General features: G+C 45.0%; 1 long non-coding RNA gene and 1 other non-coding gene across 7 annotated transcripts in view; one reads left to right on the top strand and one right to left on the bottom strand.

The window, feature by feature from the left end:
• The window catches only part of LOC119624383 (uncharacterized), a 78,625-nt gene that overhangs the window by 14,898 nt on the left and 48,088 nt on the right, over window positions 1–15,639 (top strand). The gene's annotated exons all lie outside the window — the stretch shown is intronic.
• LOC119624549 (U6 spliceosomal RNA) lies at window positions 14,373–14,479 on the bottom strand. Its single transcript, XR_005240715.1, has one exon. It is a non-coding gene; the product is annotated as a U6 spliceosomal RNA (small nuclear RNA).

Here is a 15,639-nt window from a genome sequence, read left to right as displayed (position 1 = left end):
AGGATTTACAGTTTGTTAAATGTTATCCCAATGTTTTCAGATACATTCTTTGGAATACATTCCTCTATTTTCAATATGCATATTCACATAATAATACATTAGCAGGCATTAGGAACAGCATGGACTGGAAGGTCCATGATTGTACCAGGCTAGAACTAGGAAACTTTATTTATTTATTTATTTATTTAATTTTTATTTTTATTTTTATTTGAGACGGAGTCTCGCTCTGTCACCAGGCTGGAGTGCAGTGGCGTGATCTCAGCTCACTGCAACCTCCACCTCCTGGATTTAAGCAATTCTCCTGCCTGAGCCTCCCGATTAGCTGGGACTACAGGCATGCACCACCACGCCCAGCCAATTTTTGTATTTTTAGTAGAGATGGCATTTCACCATGTTGGCCAGGATGGTCTCTATCTCTTGACCTTGTGATCTTCCCGCCTCGGCCTCCCAAAGTGCTGGGATTACAGACATGAACCACCACACCCAGCCTACTTTTTAAATATATATACAGGGTCTTGCTCTGTCACCCAGACTGGAGTGCAGTGGCACAGTCATAGCTCACTGCAGCCTCGACCTCCTGGGTTCCAGTGATCCTCCCACTTCAGCCTTCCAAGTAGCAGGACCACAGGTGGGTACCACCAGGCCTGGCTAATTTTTGGTTTTTTTTGTTTTTTTTTTTTTTTTTAGACAGAGTCTCATTCTGTAGCCCAGGCCTGAGTGCAGTGGTACCATCTTGGCTCACTGCAACCTCCACCTCCAGTATTCAAGCAATACTCTTGCCTCAGCCTCCTGAGTAGCTGGGACTACAGGCACGTGCCACCACGCCTGGCTAATTTTTGTATTTTTAGTAGAGACGGGGTTTCACTATGTTGGCCAGGCTGGTCTTGAACTCCTGACCTTGTGATCTGCCCACCTCAGCCTCCCAAAGTGCTGGGACTACAGGCGTGAGCCACCGCGCCCGGCTTAATTTTTGTATTTTTTGTAGAGACGGGGTTTCATCATGTTGCCCAGGCTGGTCTCAAATTCCTGAGCTCAAGCAATCCACCTGCCTTGGCCTCTCAAAATGCTGAGATTACAGGTGTGAGCCACCGTACCCGGCCTAATTTTTAAACTTTTTGGAGAGATGAAGTCTCACCATATTGCTCATGTTGGTCTTGAACTTCTGGGCTCAAGTGATCCTCGTCTTCAGCTTCCCAAAGTGGTGAGATTACCGATATGAGCCACACCAGCCCTAGGAAGCTCTTTCATAAGGAGGGAATTTTCTCTTCCCCATCATCCTTTTGGGTTGAAGATAGCAGCCAGGATGGTATTAGGGAAAGTTAGGAAGGTAATGATGGTGGTGGTGGTGGCAGGTGGAAGGGATTAATGTTGAGAATTATTATTTCCATTGCAAAAAGAGCCTGATGTTTTCCTTTTGTGAATACTATTATACTCATTTCTTGAAAACTATTCCAAAAGGCTACTGCCTAGTTCTACAATCTCAACAGATAATTAATAAGAATCCCAAGTTGGAATTAGTTTCACTGAGTGTAACTCAGAGGTCTGTAGAGAAGAAAACAGTTCTTTCACAGGTAAAAGGAACGGTAGGGATGCAGTCTCTTAAGTTGGCTTTGGGACCCAGAAAAGTGCAAATAGTTTGCAGTTGGCCAGTGGCTAGATGGCTTCCAGCAAGCCTTTAAAATAAATAGAATAAATAGGCCATACCATCCTGAATGTGCCCGATCTCATCATAAAATAAATAGAATTTCTTTGGTGAAGCATTTTCTCCCCAAAAGCTATGACAACTCTTTTAGGGGCTAATGACCTTCTCATCAAAGTCCAGCTGTACACCTCTCATGGTCCTCCTAGAATTCAAACTCCTGGGCTGTTGGTCCTTAGTTGTTGTACATTGTCTCATCCCTTACTCATCAAGATTTAGCTGCCGCATATCCACTTTCAAGAATGGGCGTGTGTGTGTTAATGGAAGTTAAAGTTTTCAAGCATAATCTGTTTGAGGTAACAAGTTATCAGCCAGTATTTATTTAGATCTACCAAAAAATACAGTTCTCTTCTAGGTATTGAGGACATAAGGAACTATTTACATAAATGTTACTTCTTATCTCAAAACATACAGGATAGCCAGAAATTCAAAACTCATACTTTAAATTATGAGTAATAGTAAAAGACTATCACAGAATATATGCTACGGGTCAAATAAGGGTTAGCTTCAGAGAGCCCTGGATGAACTGGTGGGGCCATGTGACTTGGAATGGTGTCCTGAGTGTCACTGAGTCTTGACGCTGTGCTCCTGGAAGAGCACAACCAGATGAAGACTAATTTTACTGGTGGAAAATGGCTGTCCTATCTATGCAGTCTAAAATAGAAACCACAGATACATCATCACGAAACGTAATCTGGCTGCTGTGCTAGGCCTAAGCAACTGTTTCTGAACTTTTCCAATAATACTCGTTTTCTACGTATTGATTCTTTCCAAACACGTATTAGCACTAAAGGTATAAAAACTTATGGCATGACAATTTAAATTTAAAATTTCTATTTGTTAACCTAATTTGGGCCAGGTGAGGTGGCTCCCACTTGTAATCCCAACATTTTGGGAGGCCGAGGCTGGAGAATCACTTGAGGCCAGGAGTTCAAGACCAGCCTGGGCAATAACAGAGTGAGACACTCATCTCTACAAAAAGAAAAAGAAAAAAAAAATTAGCTGAGAGTTTGGTGGCACACGCCTATATTTCTAGCTACTTGGGAGGCTAACACAGGAAGACGGCTTGAGCCCAGGAGTTCGAGGTTGCAGACAAAGTGAGACCCTGTCTCTAAAATTAAAGTATAAATAAATAGAATAAGAAGAGGTCAATCAGAAGATATTAGGATCTCTATGACGCAGGAGCACTAGAAAAGCCTGGGAAGGAAACTCTGTCTCTTGACCTCACAGACAGTAGAAGCCACATAGTATTAGCACATTTTAGATAAGTACAAGATTTGTCAAGTCAAACAATATATGGTCTGGTTCTTACCTAACATCTTTTTCTTCACTTCTAGTCCTTAAAGATGTTGAAACAGGCTCGGTGCGGTAGCTCATGCCGGTAACCCCAGCACTTTAGGAGGCCAAGGGGGGTAGACCACAAGGTCTGGAGGTCAAGACCAGCTTAGCCAAGATGGTGAAACCCCGTTTCTAATAAAACAAAAATTAGCTGGGCGTGGTGGTAGCCACCTGTGATCCCAGCTAATCAGGAGGCTGAGGCAGAGAATTGTTTGAACCCTGGAGGTGGAGGTTGCGGTGAGCCAAGATCGCGCCACTGCACTCCAGCCTGGGCAACAGAGCTAGACTACTTCTCAAAAAAAAAAAAAAAAGATATTGAAACAGCTTGAAGCAAGACCTATTCTTTCTAGGGCTCTCAGTCTCTTCTGGAGTTAGTTTCGGTGGGCTTTACCACCAAAAGGGAGAGGTAAACATGGCTGGAGGGTATACCTGGCAGTAGATTTGCGAGAGGGAATTTCTTCTCCTGCACATCTAAAATGGTTCTAGGACAGCCCGCTTTGCCGTCATACTTCTGTCCCCTTTGTACCTTCCTCTTGACTACTCCCTCATCACCCTGCATTCCCCTCAGTATACTAACCTGGGCCACATTGATCAGCGTGTGTCATTACTGTTCATTAAAGTTCAGAAACCACATTCCATTTTATTCTTTCTTACCTCCTGCCACCCCAAAGGATCAGGCTAGCCTTCCTTGTACATTCTGATGCTGCTTAGACTCAGGAAAGAAACAGAAGTGGAATACCCTGCTCAGGAGTTCCAGCCTTGGCCATGTCTTCCCCTAAAAATCATCCAGAGTTGGCCGGGTGCAGTGGCTCATGCCTGTAATCCCAGCAGTTTGGGAGGCCGAGGTGGGCGGATCACGAGGTCAGAAGTTCGAGACCAGCCTGGCCAACATGGTGAAACCCTATTTCTACTAAAAATACAAAAATTAGCCAGGCGTGGTGGTAGGCGCCTGTAATCTCAGTTACTCAGGAGGCTGAGGCGGGAGAATCACTTGAAACCGGAAGGCAGAGGTTACAGTGAACCTAGATCAGCCTACTGCACTCTAGCCTGGGTGACAGTGTGAGACTCCATCTCAACACACACACACACACACACACACACACACACACACACACACAATTAACCAGAGCTGCCCTAATTTGGGGAGGAGGTAGAAGTCGAGCTGTTTATGCACTTACCCGGCTAGTTCTTTATTCCCCCTCTGGCTCTAGTTCAGAATGTGTCTCTTCAGCAAAGATCCCCAGAGGACCAGAGAGGGGAATGACAGGAGCTGTGCGTCAGAACTGTTCTCTGAAGCTCTCACATTTGAGGACACTGTCAGCCAATGCTACTGCTTTAATATTAGCGACTGACACTAACAGGCGAAGGAGAGGCAAAGGAATACAGTCCCAACAGAGCCCAGCAGCGGACTGGCTGTACCTTTGTCAATATTGAATTAAGAGCCATAAAATATATCACCTTTCCTAATTTAATAATCCCACTGTTGGAACTGCATTCTGAGAAAACAGTTCAAATTAAGACAAGAGAATTCTAATGATACCTAGTGCCAATATCTTAGTATCTGAATGTCATTACCCATGAGAATGTACCCAGAGCTCCCTGAAGACATGGCTGATTCAGATCTGGGGCAAGGAAACATCGTGGTGTGTGTCAGAAAGAAAAATGATACTTAGAGGAGGAAGAGTTTTGGGTAGAGAGGTGTTGAATTCTGTTTTGGATTGAGCTGTAGGTACCTGGGAGATGTACAGCTGGAGATGATCAGTGGGTACTATACAGATGTGGATGTGGATGTATACCTATGTATCGAATCAGATAATCAATGTTGAAAATTTTCTTGTGCCACCTTGCAGAAGAATTCTCTCTGATGCTTGGTGAAAATGCAGATTTATGGGTCCCACCTCAGAGGACGAGGCAACTGCATTTTACTTTATTTTATTTTATTTTTTGAGACGGAATCTCACACTCTCCTCCAGGCTGGAGTGCGGTGGCACGATCTCTGCTCACTACAAGCTCCGCCTCCCGGGTCCACACCATTCTCCTGCCTCAGCCTCCCAAGTATCTGGGACTACAGGTGCCCACCAACACGCGCAGCTAACTTTTTTGTATTTTTAGTAGAGACGGGGTTTCACCATGTTAGCCAGGATGGTCTCGATCTCCTGACCTCGTGATCCGCCCATCTCGGCCTCCCAAAGTGCTGGGAATTACAAGTGTGAGCCACTGCGCCTGGCCCACAACTGCATTTTAAAGATGTTCTGATGTTCTCCAAGTGACTTTTTTTTTTCTTCAGATGGAATCTTGCTCTGTCTCACTCTGTTGCCCATGCTGAAGAGTGGTGGCATGATCATAGCTCACTGCAACCTCGAACGCCTGGACTCAAGCTATCCTCCCACCTCAGCCTTCCAAGTAGCTGGGACTACAGGCATGCACCACCACACCCGGTTAATTTTTCTATTTTTCATAGACACAGGATTTTGCTGTGTTGCCCAAGCTGGTCTCAAACGCCTGGGCTCAAGTGATCCTCCTGTCTCAGCCTCCCAGAGTGTTGGTTTTACAGGTGTAAGCCACCACGCCTGGCCCTATTTATTTATTTTTAATGTTTAAAATTTTTAATTTTTAAAATTTGAGATGGGGTCTTGCTATGTTGCCCAGGCTGGTCTTGAACTCTGGGCTTCAAGCCATCCTCTCACCTTAGCCTCCCAAAGTGCTGGATTACAGGCTTGAGCCACCATACCCAGCCAGTAGAGAATTTTGTAAGCTTAAAAGCAAAGGAAGAGGCTGTGATCTTGGCTCACTGCAGCCTGTACCTCCCTGGGCCCAGGTGATTCTCCCAACTCAGCCTCCATAGCTAAGACTACAGGTGTGCACCACCACACCCAGCTAATTTTTTGTATTTTTAGTAGAGGTGGGGTTTCCCCATGTTGTCCAGCTGATCTCGAACTCCTGGGTTCCAGCGATTTGCCAGCCTTGGCCTCCCAAAGTGCTGGGATTACAGGCATGAGTCACAGTACCTGGCCTAGTATCACTGTTCTGAAAGGCATGTGTAAGTAATATCAAAAATTTTAAAACATTCCTACCCTTTGAAAGCAGTTCTGCTTCTGGGAGCTTATGTTTTACATTTAGGTAAAAAAAAAATTATTCCAGGCCGGTTGTGGTGGCACGCACCTCTAATCCCAGCTACCGTGGAGGCTGAGGCACAAGAATCACTTGAACCTGGGAGGCAGTGGTTGCAATGAGCCGAGATGGTGCCACTGCGCTCCAGCCTGGGTGAAAGAGCAAGACTCTGTCTCAAAATATACATATATATATAAAGGCTCGCTGGCCTTTGGCGACCTTGCACTTACACCGTTGCCAAGAAGTATGTGGAAGCGTGAACCACTGAGTGTTTCCCTGTTCTACGTTTTGACAGAGTTTTGTATCTTCTCATCTGTAGATGTGCACTTTAATACAGACAGCTACATGATGAGCATATAATACTGACTCAAGGCTCCAGCAGCTATGTTAGTCGAAATAGTACACATCTGTACCCTCTACTTCAGTTGTTCAAATGTCCTTATAAAAATAGTTATGAAAAAGTGGCTGTTCTCACAGGTACACAGGCAGTCTTAAACATCAGTGAGTTGGCTATTTTCCCCTTAGCCTGAGAATGGCAGCCAGTCACACTTTGGAAGTTAGGCCAGCAAATCTGGGAATGCTAATAGATTCAGAAACCTGGAGTGCTTTTATTCCCTTCACAGACTCATCTAGCAAAATGGATTGCTTTGCAATTGTGAAGAGGGAAAGAAAAAGAATAAGGAAGAAAAGAAGAATGTGTTGGCTTTGTGAGCCCTGGTTTGAGTACAGGATGATTTTTTTTTTTTTGATGAAAAGTAGAATCTTAATGGACGCTCACAGTCAGCTCAGGCAGCCTCTCAAAGCTCCCCCTTGTCAAACAGCACCCTAGATAGAAGGATCCATTGTTTTCTAACACTAAAGTTACCACGCTTCTCTTTATCCTTTCTTTTGTACTTTTTAGCGTTTGCTTAATCAGAATCTTTTAATCCCTAATGTGGTGACTCGGTGTAATTTATCTCATTAAGCCTCTCCTATTTTCTCCTGTTTACATGACTAATATTATTGTGTTTTATAGAGCTTATACCAACAAGCCACTCCTTTGTCCCATTGTTTCAGCTCCAGGCCAAAAACCAACAATGAAGTTTTATCTTTCCAATCTTGGACCTCACCTACTTGTCATTCAGATTGTATAGATTGCATGAAGAGCATGTTCCTTTGAAAACAAAGCAAGGATTCATTTTTATGACCTAAAAACAAACAATTACCTTTCTCAAAGGTCCTGGTCATCTCTTTTTATGAGTATAGACTGGCAAAGACTCACCTTAGAAGAGGAAAGAAGTATATACTTCCTTGTGGGCTGAAAGCCCAAAGTCCCCTAGCAATAATGAATGCCCTGCTCCCTAACTGATATTTCTTTCCTAGAGCATAGAATATCCAGAAGCAGAGAATCTGAGCAGTGGAGGGCATCTGGCGAGGTTATCTCATCCGAACCCCTGCCCTTCAGCAAGACCACACCCAAGCCATACAGAGGAGAATCGATCTTGTTTTTCAACGCTTACAAAGCAGAGCCTTCTTTGAAAGTCCCATATTTGAAATATCGTGTCAGAAAATTTCTTTTCTAAAAACCCAGCCTAGTAAAAGCTTTTCGTGTCATTTTCTCAGTTACTCTTTTTCTTTTCTAGGCTGAAAACAACCAGTTACCCTCCTCAGGGAATCAACAATTTAATGAGCAATAACTTCTGGTGAGGCCGTGGTTCTCAAACGTTCGCCTGCCTCAGCGTCACCTGGAGGGCTTATGAAAGCGCACATCGCTGCATACCCCTGGTTTCTGATCTCAGGGGTCCAATGAGGGCTCTAGAATTTGCATTTCTAGAGAGTTCCCAGGTGATGCCGATGCTGTGAGACTGGGGACCCCACTTTGAGAACTGCTGCTATCAGGCCTAGTGCTAGGAAATCTGAAGGATAGAAATATGCAGATGCCTAAGAGGTGGGAATAGGTGGGGTTAACAAGTCCACGGGTTAACCTCCATATGAAAGTGCCAAACGCCCATCACATAAGCCCTTTGCTAGCTCAGAGTACAGTGTGGGAGGCCGACATGAACTGGAGTTTAGGATGTTAGCCATTCACACCAAGAACCGTGTGGGCATTGAAGGGGAGCACAGCTTCCTGCAGAACTGGAAGCATCAGGAACCATTCCTGGGTGGATTTGTTTTTATTTTTGTTTTTTTGAGATGGAGTTTTGCTCTTGTCGCCGAGACTGGAGTGCAGTGGCATGATCTTGGCTCACTGCAACCTCCACCTCCTGGGTTCAAGCAATTCTCCTGCCTCAGCCTCCCAAATAGCTGGGATTGCAGGCACGTGCCACCCACCTCTGACTCCCAAAGTGCTGAGATTACAGGTGTGAGCCACGGAGCCCGGCCTCCTAGGTGGATTCTTTTATTTATTTATTTATTTATTTATTTTGTTTTTGGAGATTCCTCTTTGAAGGTTTTTTTGTTTTGTTTTGTTTTGTTATATTATACTTTAAGTTCTGGGATACATGTTCAAAATGTACAGGTTTGTGACATAGGTATACACGTGCCATGGTGGTTTGCTGCACCCATCAACCCGTCATCTACATGATGTATTTCTCCTAATGCTATCACTCCCCTAGCCCTCCAATCCTCTGACAGGGCCCAGTGTGTGTGATGTTCCCCTCCCTGTGTCCATGTGTTCTCATTGTGCAGCTCCCACTTAGGAGTGAGAACATGTCGTGTTTGGTTTTCTGTTCCAGTGTTAGTTTGCTGAGAATGATGGTTTCCAGCTTCATCCATGTCCCTGCAAATTACATGAACTCATCCCTTTTTGTGACTGCATAGTATTCCATGGTGTATATGTGCCACATTTTCGTGGATTCTTCAAGAAGAGAAGGTTTCCAGACACAGGGGAAGGGCAAGGCATGTGCTTTTCCAGCAGCAGAACAGCGTGGAACTGAGGAGGGGACGTGGAGTGTTCACAGAGCAGCAAGCCATACAAGTGTCCCCAAGGGGAGCGTGCAAGTGAGGCAGGGAGGACAGAGTGCAGAGGCATGCAGGGCAAGATCCAGAGGGCCTGGCAACGCAGGGGGAGGAGTCTGGGTGATAATTCTGAAGGCTCCTTTGACATCAAGAACAGAGGAAGCTTTGCTAAGACTCATATAAGGGGTCATCAAAGAAAAAAGGAGAAGTAGGAACACAGCTCTCCCCAGACCTGTAGGTCCTCCACAGTAGGACTTATCTGCCAGGTTCACTCTGGTTTCCCGCTGGTATCAGGGCTCTGCTAGCCTCCTAGCCTAGGTGCAGGACTCAGCTTTCTCTTTCCTTTTAATTTTGTTGAATGATTTGGGAATTTCACAGAGGAAAATTTGTAAAGACACTGGGCAAACAGAACCAAAATGAACACGAAGGGAATACAGAAGTTGGGTCTAGAGATAAGGCTTCTAGCTCCACCTTTTGCAGGCTACATGACCTTGAGCGTGTTACTTAACTCCCTGTACAGCAGTCTCTGTATTTAAATAGGGAACTTATCCCCTAACAAGATCCACAAGACCTTACAGGGCTTGGCACTCCCTGCTGTTTTCAGTCTGAGCTCACACTCACTGACTTTTTCTGCCCCAACTATATAAACCTTTTTATTTATTTATTTATTTATTTATTTATTTATTTTTTGAGACAGAATCTCACTCTGTCACCTAGCCTGGAGTACAGTGGCAAGATCTCGGCTCACTGCAACCTCTGCCTCCCGAGTTCAAGTAATTATCTGGCTCAGCCTCCCAAGTAGCTGGAATTACAGGCACCCGCCACCACGCTCAGCTAATTTTTGTATTTTTATTAGAATAGGGTTTCACCATCTTTGCCAGGCTGGTCTTGAACTCCTGACCTTGTGATCCACCCGTCCTCGGCCTCCCAAAATGTTGGGATTACAGGCATGAGCCACCGCACCAGGCTTATAAACCTCTTTTTTTTTTTTTTTTTTTTTTTTTTGAGACGGAGTTTCGCTCCTGTTGCCCAGGCTGGAGTGCAATGGCACGATCTCGGCTCACCGCACCCTCCGCCTCCCAGTTTCAAGCGATTCTCCTGCTTCAGCCTCCCTAGTAGCTGGGATTACAGGTATGTGCCACCACGCCCAGCTAATTTTGTATTTTTAGTAGAGACAGGGTTTCTCCACGTTGGTCTCAAACTCCCGACCTCAGGTAATCTGCCTGCCTCAGCCTCCCAAAGTGCTGGGATCGCGCCGGCCCTATAAACCTCTTTTAACTTGGGTTTACTGTGCTTCTTTCTGGCCCAGGCCTTTGCACAAGCTGTTTCCTTTGTCTGCAATAGTCTTACCCTCACCTCACTAATTAACTGCTACATTAGATCTAAGACCTGCTCCCTCGGGGAAACCTCTGATCTCCCTGAATAGGTTAAATCTCTCTGATTATAGTGTTTTTTAGTATCAGGAACTTCTACCTGATGTCACTTAATGATTGCTTTTTGTTTAATTATTTACTTAATGTTTGTCTCCTACTAGAACAGGGGTCAGCAAACTGTAGCCAGCTTTGGCCTGAAGCCTATTTTTATAAAAAAGTTTTACTGGCACGCAGCCACACCTACTTTTTTACATATTGTGTGTGGTTGCTTTTGCACTACAGTGGCAGAGTTGAGTAGTTGCAGCAGAGGCCTTATGGCCCACAAAACCTAAAATACTTACAATCTGGTCCTTTATGGAAAAAAAATTTGTCAATCCCTGTATAATCTCCATGAAAGCAGGCACAAGGTCTATTTTTGCTTACTTGCTTATCCTCAGCATCTAGCATAGTGTCTGCCACATAAAAGATGCACAATATTTATTTTAAAAAAATGAATGCAAGAAGATTTTTTAAATGACTATTTTGCCAGAGTGTTGAAAGAGTTAAATAAGAGACAGTATTATTTTTTAAAAACCAGCAACATATGCCTAGAACACAATAGGTGTTTAATAAAAAAAAGTTAGCAGTTTTTTGTTGTTGTTGTTGTTATTCTTAGCCTTTCCTTAGTCAGTGCTTTTTTTTTTTTTTTTTGAGACAGAGTCTCACTCTGTCACCCAGGCTGGAGTGCAGTGCCACGATCTCAGCTCACTGTACCTCCGCCTCCTGGGTTCAAGCAATTCTCGTGTCTCAGCCTCACTCCCGAGTAGCTGGGATTACAGGCATGTGCCACCATGCCTGGCTAATTTTTGTATTTCTAGTAGAGATGGGGTTTTGCCATGTTGGCCAGGCTGGTCTCGAACTCCCGACCTCAGGTGATCCACCCGCCTTGTCCTCTCAAAGTGCTGGGATTACAGGCGTGAGCCACCACGCCCAACTGTCAGTGCTTTTCAGTCCTCTCTGTGGTACTAGACCTAAACTGTCCTGTGACCCTGGTGCACTCCTGTCCTCCATATCTTGTCCTCTGGCCTTGGTCTCCTGGAGGAGAAAGGCATTTCCATTTCTGTCTCCAGGACTCCTTCCTTGGACCCAGATTGTTAGCAATGTCTTCTCCACCTTTCCTAGAGATTTCCTTTTATGATGTGCAGTCTATTTGAAGCGTATTATTTGCAAGGCTTGTCATAGTGTTTGGGTGATACCCCTTTAACCTGTCCTTGGGACTTTGCTTCACCAAGGTCATCTAAATGATGGCAGTTCCATCTTTCTTTATGGCCACCTCCTGCGGGGACAGCAGACAGCAGCTTGTGGTTGGTCAGGAGATGCTGGAAGACTGGAGGAGAGCTCCTGATGGGGCAGCGATGAGCAGAGGCTTGTGGACTGGACCTGTGTGGTTTCGTAGGTAAGAGGAGCAGGCAAAGGAGGGCAGACTCAAAGCCCAACCTAGAAACTGTTTAATCTGGAGTTGGCCCAGCTGGATGTAGAATCCAAAAGAAGGGAAGGTTTGGTAAAACTAGGGTCAGCAAACTGTCACCTGCAGGCCAAATCCAGCCCGCCTCCCGTTTTTATGTGACTTTTACGCTAAGCATGGTTTTTACCTTTTTATATGATGGGAGAAAAGAAGCAAAAGAAGAATAGTATTTTGTGACACATAAAAATTGTAGGAAATTCAAATGTCAGTGTCCATCAATAAAGCTTTATTGGAACACAGTCCTGCCCATTCACCTATGACTATGGCTACTTTCATGTTACAACAGCAGAGTTGAGCAGTTGGCTACAGAGACCATATGGCCCATAAAGCCTGAAATATTTACTGTCTGGTCCTTTACAGAAAAAATTTACCAACCCCCAAGTTATACTATTAGCCTGAGCTTTGACCCAAGCCCATCAGAACACCTTCCCTGTTCAGTGTTGCGTGACCTCTGCAAACCCCACCAGGTCCCATCCTAGGAGCGGGAGGGAGACAACAGATTAATTAGATGGGTTAATTTGAAGAACTGTTCTTTCAAGAGGTGAGAAGGGATGAGATGAAAGAATGCAATGCAGTTAAGACCATGGGCTCTGATTCAAATGTTGGTTTCGCCACTTACAGCAGTGGGACTTTGAGCTAGTGTCTTAACCTCTCTGAGCAGGAGTTTCCATATAATAAAATGTGAATAATTATATGGTCAAATATATAGTGTCGTTGTGAGGAGCAAATGAGCTACTGCATGCAACAATGTCTGGCATATGGTAGACACTCAATACATACTCACTACTATTAATTACTATGATTAGATGGAGTACAGCAGTGGAAGAGTTGGCCTGGGAAAGGAAGAAGCTATCTTTGTTCGAGCAGCATGTGGAGTAGAGTAAAAACAATAGGCAATCGAGATAAACAGACCTGGGATCAATTCCCTTTGTTAGTGATGCTGTGTGACTTTAGTGAAGTTGATTAACTTCTGAGCCTCAGTTTTCCCCTCTCTACAGAACTCAGATGTCAACGGGTGGGGGTGGGGGGCCTTCCTGCTCTTGAATTTAGGAAATGTACTTCCTTTACAGGTCTGCCTGTCACCATCTCAGGTGAAACACACGTGGCTTTGTTTCACCCTATGCCAGAAAGCACATTCAACAATTTTCTTTCAGCATTTCATGAACTTAGTAAATTTACTTGAGATTTTAAGAGAGATGCTTTTGAGGGTAGGGGCATATTGTGCCACCCAAAGCCTTTCTCTAAAGCTCCTGCTCTTTTCTTGCCTCTGCCCCTCCCCTCTTCTTTCTGAGTGAGGAGCCCACCGTCCCCTCACCCTGCCCATTCCACACACATTTCCTCATCTCTCTCCCCTCCCTCCACACTGTCCAAAGAGGCTGATAAAGGCATTTTCCCATGAAGATGATTCTCTCCCCAAGATAAATTCTTTTTTTTTTTTTTTTTTTGAGACAGAGTCTTGCTCTGCTTACTCTGTCCCCAGGCTGGAGTGTAGACTGCAATTTCCACCTCCTGGCCTCTAGCTATTCTCATGCCTCAGCCTCTTGAGAAGCTGGGATTACAGGCGTGCACCACCACACCCGGCTAATTTTTTGTATTTTTAGTAGAGACAAGGTTTCGCCAAGTTGGCCAGGCTGGTCTCAAACTCTTGACCTCAAGTCATCCACCCTCCTCAGCCTCCCAAAGTGCTGGGATTACAGCCCCGAGCCACCACGCCTCGCCCCCAAGAGAAATTCTCATACCAGCTGCTAAAAGAATATGATTTCCTCCATCCCCTAACAAGCAAAACAGGAATAATTATGCCTACCTCACAGGGTGTTTGTGGGAATTAAATGAGGTAATGTTTCTGCAAGCTGCTGGCACGCAGCAGGCAGTCAATAAATGTTAGCTCCCTCCTCCTTTGATTCTTCCTTTGTGACGTGAAGGAACAAAGAGAGATGCTGGGAGATATTTTGAGGTGGGGAGGAGAGTAGATAAAGCAGCCAGGAAGGTCATCTCCTTGACCATCACCCTCTGGTAAAGTGGAAGAGATTATTTGCCAAGAGCAACTGGAAGAGGTGGAGGGGCTCAGGGCGGAAGCTAGACAAGCCTGGTTTATCTTGGAGACCATCCAAAAGGGTTTAGTTACTAGAACAGCAGTTCCTCTACATAAATCCTTCAGGTTCTTGAAAAATGTTATTAAATCACTTCTGCATCATAAATAATCCTAATTTTATGACTCTGGCCTCTCAGGCCAAGGTGTGAGTCCTGCAAGGTCCCTCTCCTGCTGAGCTGCAGGCCCAGGCACACAGCTGAATGGGGCAGGAGCCCAGGCTCGGCTGAATAGGCTCCAGTGGCCTGGATCGTCTGCTGGCTTTCTCTGATGTTTTCCAAGCTGTTTCATTTTTTTTTTTCTTTAAAAATACTTTCTTAAAAAAATATGGAATGCTTCACAGATTTGCATGTCATCCTTATGCAGGGGGCAGGTTCATCTCCTCTGTATTGTTCCAGTTTTAGTATACGTGCTGCCAAAGTGAGCACTCCAAGCCCTTTCGAAGTGGAATTCTTCTTAGTAATCTTCTTTGACGTGTAGGACTCCAAATGGGAGGTTTCTTAGCAAGGTCCTGCGTGCAGAGGCCTGGGAATTTGGGAATTCTGTTACTTGTCTATTTAGATATGTCTCTTGTCCTGTTTGTTTGTGTTAGTTAGCTTTTCTTTTTTTTTAAAACCACGGAATTTTTTTTTTTTTCCCCCCCGAGACAGAGTCTCGCCCTGTTGCCCAGCTGGAGTGCAATGGCGCAATCTTGGCCCACTGTAACCTCCTCCTCCCGGGTTCAAACAATTCTCCTGCCTCAGCCTCCTGAGTAGCTGGGATTACAGGTGCCCGCCGTTACGCCTGGCTAATTTTTTTTTTGTTTTGTATTTTTAGTAGAGACGGGGTTTCACCACATTGGCCAGGCTGGTCTTCAACTCCTGACCTCGTGATCCGCCCACCTTAGCCTCCCAAAGTGCTGGGATTACAGGTGTGAGCCACCGTGCCCAGCTAAACCACGGAATTTTTTTAAAAAAACTTCTTCCAAAAGAGTGGATGGATGGCTTTTGTCCATTCTGCTGTGGGCCAAGGATGTTTCTCCCCATGTAAAAACAAATGGTTGTGATTATTCAATACCAAATTGTATCCTATACCTTAAGAAGTCCCTGCTATTCTCCCCAGATGTCCTCATCTATATCTATGTATCTTTTCTTTCTTTTTTTTTTTTGAGAGGGAACTTGGCTCTTGCTGCCCAGGCTGGAGTGCAATAGTGCGATCTCAGCTCACTGCAACCTCCTCCTGGATTCAAGTGATTCTCCTGCCTCAGCCTCCCAAGTAGCTGGGATTACAGGCTCATGCTACCACAGCCAGCTAATTTCGTATTTTTAGTAGAGACAGGGTTTCTCCATGTTGGTCAGGCTGGTCTTGAACTCCTGACCTCGGGTGATCCACCTGCCTCATCCTCCCAAAGTGCTGGAATTACAGGCATGAGCCACCACACGCGCATCCGGCCCTGTATCTTTTCACTTATCTTTTTGTTTTTTGTTTTTTTTTTTAAATGTTAGAGATGGGGTGTTGGCTGTATTGCCCAGGCTGGAGTGCAGTGGCTATACACAGACTCAATCATATCACTCTACAGCCTCAAACTCCTGGGCTCAAGCAATACTCC

This window comes from Chlorocebus sabaeus, chromosome 12 (genome assembly GCF_047675955.1).
Source record: "Chlorocebus sabaeus isolate Y175 chromosome 12, mChlSab1.0.hap1, whole genome shotgun sequence".
Taxonomy (NCBI): Eukaryota; Metazoa; Chordata; class Mammalia; order Primates; family Cercopithecidae; genus Chlorocebus; species Chlorocebus sabaeus.
This window is presented reverse-complemented; position numbering and strand designations above follow the sequence as displayed.